A 5,000-nucleotide genomic window follows, 5' to 3' on the forward strand; every position below is an offset into this window, starting at 1 on the left:
AAAACTTTGTCATCTTCAGAAAAAAAATTGTCATCCTCAGACAAAACTTTGTCATCCTCAGACAAAACTTTGTCATCTTCAGAAAAAAATAATGGTCATCCTCAGACAAAACTGTCATCCTCAGACAAAACTTTGTCATCTTCAGAAAAAAATTGTCATCCTCAGAAAAAAAAATTGTCATCCTCAGACAAAACTTTGTCATGAGGATTTGACATTTATTTAAGCACTTAGAACCAACTTGATGGTGTAGTGGCATAATATTGTCTGCTTGTAACTTTTGAACCGCTGGACCAATTTTCAAAAATTTGGTATCCCTGTAATCCTTGGTCTGAGACGAATCCAATGCATTCTATGACGTCATTTTTCGCCTGAATAGTTTTTCCGCCATTTTGGATTTTGTGAAAATCAATAAAATTGCTATTTTAAGCTCACATTTTGTTGATATTTCCTGTAAGTTGGTACACATGATCTCTGGACCAAGCTAAACAAAAGTTATTGAGTGAATTTTGCGCAAATGTGTTCGTTTGGCCGTGAAAGCCAATCTAAAACGGCCTAAAAGTCACCAAACAGGAAGTGAGGTCATATCTTGGGAACCCCTTGTCAGAATCTTCTGAAAATTCACAGACATATTCTTGTCTATCCCATGACCTACCAGGGCTATTACAGGTCTCTAGCTCAAACTCTCTTGCGCCACCAACAGGTCAAAGTTTTAGCTACATTTTTGCCTGTAACTTTTGAACCATACGCTCAATTTGAAATCTGGTGGTACTATTGGAATCCTTGGGCCAAGATGAATCCATAAAATGTCCGTCATTCTGGATTTTGTGAAAATTAAAAAATGAGCTTTTTCCTACAAATTAAGTTGGATTTTGACAAACACATTCTTCACAGTCTGCTGAGTACTCATTACAATATAGGCCCTCACCCCAAATCCTCTAGCACCACCAGCAGAGCTGGCCATTAGGGTGTACTGCAGTTAGCAAAAGGGGTCATGCATCACATTTGGAGGTACATTTCTGCTTGTGTAAATTCACTGTGTGTCCCTCTGACCGTCTGCCTGGTCGGCTCTCTCTGTCACCGTGCCAACTTGCAGGTTTTCTGTTTTGGCCCGAATTGCTGCTTGCAGCTATATTCTATATTATTTTTCTTTTTTATTTGGCAATGTTGATATGCTAGCTTTATAGTCAAGTGCATGTATGACTTAACACCCCAATAAATCTAACAAAAGGTTTTTCAGTGGTTTAAAGTACTATCAGATCTACTTAACAACATATTAAAAATCAGCCAAAACCTGATTCAGGAAAGGCCTCTTTTTCAAGATGGCCGACACCAGGGCCTTATGGACTTAAGATTACATTGAGTATAGTGGTGTTTGAAGCATGTTTAGACCAAGTAATGTTGTAATAAGAACATTTCCATGATACGTATGTAAAGGGTTATAAGCAGGGCTCTAAATTAACGCACGCCAACACGCCAAATGCGGGTGAAAAATAATTTTGGCTGGTAGAAAAAATCATCCACTAGTCAAATTGGCCGGTAGCGCGCGCTCGACTGAACGTTTAACAGCTGCCCGCACAGATCTGTAGCTGCCGTCTGATGAACGTTAAAACGTCGCCTACATTACCCATGAACATTAGTCCTACCGTCATGATGTAGCCCACACCCATTGGCTGACCGTTAATCACAATAAGGCAGCCTCACATCCATTGGCTGCGTGTTTGATACCCGCGCGCTGGAACTAGTGTTGATAAAATATGTTCAATGAGCGGACTAGCGCGGATTACTTTGGTTTTGTAGGTTTTGGTCAGATGAAAAATAACGTGGCAGTGGTTAAAGCGTTATGTGTCGATGCATGCAAGTAATGGCAGAGTAACTGTTGTGACGGTGAAATAGAGAATTGGTGGAGCGAAAACGGCGTGAGGAGTGGAGGGACAGGACAGCTGATTGTCAAAACAGTGTCGTTGCCGTCAGAAGCCGTCTGATATTTGCGAGGTCCTCGCAACTACAAATGATGGAGTTGTCGTTTCCTAATAACGCCCACGCCATCGCAAAGACCCTGCACGAGTTTGACATGGATATACGAGTAAGTGAAAAAAAAGATAACAAAAACTAGCGAAGAAAGTAACAAAGTAAGCATGGTGTCCGTGGTGTTATTGGATATCTAGTTGACATAGCGTAACGGTAATTGTCATTCCAAGCGCATCGTAAGTAAAGCTAATATTAATTTGACCTGGAGGAACTTGAAGGTGTCACGCAGCAGCAGCATAAACACACAATGCAGACATCATTCACGCACTGTGTAGGTGTGTGTGTGTGTGTGTGTGCGCGCGCGCGCGGGTGTCTCCTGTCCTCCTCTCCGTCTCCTTCTCCTCCCTTCATCTCTTCTCCCCTTCACCTGTCTTCTGTGCATTGTCCATGGTATTTGGCCCACTGTGTGTGAAGTGATGCTGTGTAGGGGATATGTGGTTTTGCAGTGTTTGGTTGTGTGTGTGTTTATAGTGTATGTTGAAAGTCTGGTATGTGTGTGACATTAGTGTTGAAGGCATGCTGTGTTTGTGTGAGTTGTAGGCCTATACTGTATGAGGTTTGGGTGATGGTGTGTGAGGTAATAGGCTAGTGTTTGGCTGTCTGTGCAGTATATGGAAATGGAATGAAAAATAATGAAATGCAGGTAATAAAAATATAATTGTTGAAAGTCTGGTATGTGTGTGACATTAGTGTTGAAGGCATGCTGTGTTTGTGTGAGTTGTAGGCCTATACTGTATGAGGTTTGGGTGATGGTGTGTGAGGTAATAGGCTAGTGTTTGGCTGTCTGTGCAGTATATGGAAATGGAATGAAAAATAATGAAATGCAGGTAATAAAAATATAATTGTTGAAAGTCTGGTATGTGTGTGACATTAGTGTTGAAGGCATGCTGTGTTTGTGTGAGTTGTAGGCCTATACTGTATGAGGTTTGGGTGATGGTGTGTGAGGTAATAGGCTAGTGTTTGGCTGTCTGTGCAGTATATGGAAATGGAATGAAAAATAATATTGAGTATAATATTTATATTGTTTATCTGTGTTGAGGACATAGCCTAGTTTAATAAAATAATTAAAAGCAACATAATTAACGCATGGTTTATTTTGGTGAGAAAAAAATGGCTAGTTGAACTTCTGTTTGGCTGGTAAGAAAAAATGTCTACTAGCCAAATTGGCTGGTGGTGGAAAAAGTTAATTTAGAGCCCTGGTTATAAGGGCAGTTTTCTGTTAAAAATTCCCATTAAAACTGTATGGTACACTAATCTTACTACTATAGCCTGCCTTCTGTAGGCTAATTAGCGCTAACCTCTTTTTTGTGTGTATTTTAGATTTTTTGAATTATTATTTTCACATAATTTTTCACATCCTAGCCGTCTGGGCTGTGCAATGCCTCGCTTTGGAATAGGGACCCAGTGTTTCCCACAGTAATTTTGGAAACTATGGGGGCAGGGCAGCCGGGATTTTTGTAATGAGGGGTGGGCGGTCAAAACAATGACAAAAGTATGATGGAGAAATTATAGAAATTATAGGCCTACATTTCAGCCATTTATCTTTTGAGAAATTACATAAGATCTAACCCATGACATGTTTTACCCATGTACATTGTCATTTATATATTTTTAAAAAATGCAGTACAGAGAATAATTTCTGTTTGCAACACACTTCATTGGGGTCTATGCAATGAAAAAAAACAAAAAAACAACATAGGACCACAGATAACAATTTAGGAGCACTGTGCAATTGTTAACGCACAGACGAAAAGGGTCTAAGAGAGTATGCTATGCCTTTTTCCCCACACACATAGGCGTACACATTCTACATGAGGGATGTATATTACATTTTTGGAAACTATGGCGGCCAAATTTAAACTATGGCGGTGTGGGAAACACTGGGGATCCTTATTCTACATTTGTTTTCACTCTGTTCAGGGTTTGTTCACACAGTGTGTCTGGAGCTTATACATTTTGTATTCTGGCACTTACTACTTATTGATAAATATAAATCAAGGTCTACTAGGTCCTTACTAAGGTTATATTGGTAATAAATCCCTTATTGTACATGAACAAGACATTTGCGAACAAATGTCTAACAACTGTCTGATTTTGCTTAGTACATGACTTACAAGTTACTTACACAGGCATTAATATTGTATGAATAAGTGCTAATAGATGTAACACAAAAATAAAGTGTTACAGTTTGTTTAATGACATTTTTTTGTGAGGACGACGAACGTTTTGTCTGAGGATGACAAAGTTTTGTCTAAGGATGATAAAGTTTTGTCTGAGGATGACAATTTTTTTTCTGAGGATGACAAAGTTTTGTCTGAGGACGACAAAGTTTTGTCTGAGGATGACAATTTTTTTTCTGAGGATGACAAAGTTTTGTCTGAGGATGATAAAGTTTTGTCCGAGGATGACAAAGTTTTGTCTGAGGACGACAAAGTTTTGTCTGAGGATGACAATTTTTTTTCTGAGGATGACAAAGTTTTGTCTGAGGATGATTAAGTTTTGTCCGAGGATGACAAAGTTTTGTCTGAGGACAACAAAGTTTTGTCTGAGGATGACAATTTTTTTTCTGAGGATGACAAAGTTTTGTCTGAGAATGATAAAGTTTTGTCCGAGGATGACAAAGTTTTGTCTGAGGATGACAATGTTTTTTCTGAGGATGACCATTTTTTTTGTGAGGATGATAAAGTTTTGTCTGAGGATGACTATTTTTTTCCTGAGGATGACAAAGTTTTGTCTGAGGATGATAAAGTTTTTTCTGAGGACGACAAAGTTTTGTCTGAGGATGACAACATTTTTTCTGAGGCTGATGCTGAGAACTGATGTCATTTTTTCTGAAGATGACAACTATTTTTCTGAGGACGACAACATTTTTTCCGAGGATGACAAAGTTTTTTCTGAGGACGGCAATGTTTTTTCTGAGGATGACAAAGTTTTGTCTGAGGATGACAATTTGTTTTGTGAGGATGACAAAG

At 39.0% G+C, this 5,000-nt stretch overlaps 1 protein-coding gene across 1 annotated transcript in view; it reads left to right on the forward strand.

Annotated features, from left to right (window-relative positions):
• Positions 1 to 5,000, forward strand: part of ptprq (protein tyrosine phosphatase receptor type Q) — a 95,241-nt gene that overhangs the window by 72,607 nt on the left and 17,634 nt on the right. The gene's annotated exons all lie outside the window — the stretch shown is intronic.

Source organism: Engraulis encrasicolus, chromosome 4 (assembly GCF_034702125.1).
Source record: "Engraulis encrasicolus isolate BLACKSEA-1 chromosome 4, IST_EnEncr_1.0, whole genome shotgun sequence".
NCBI classification, from domain to species: domain Eukaryota; kingdom Metazoa; phylum Chordata; class Actinopteri; order Clupeiformes; family Engraulidae; genus Engraulis; species Engraulis encrasicolus.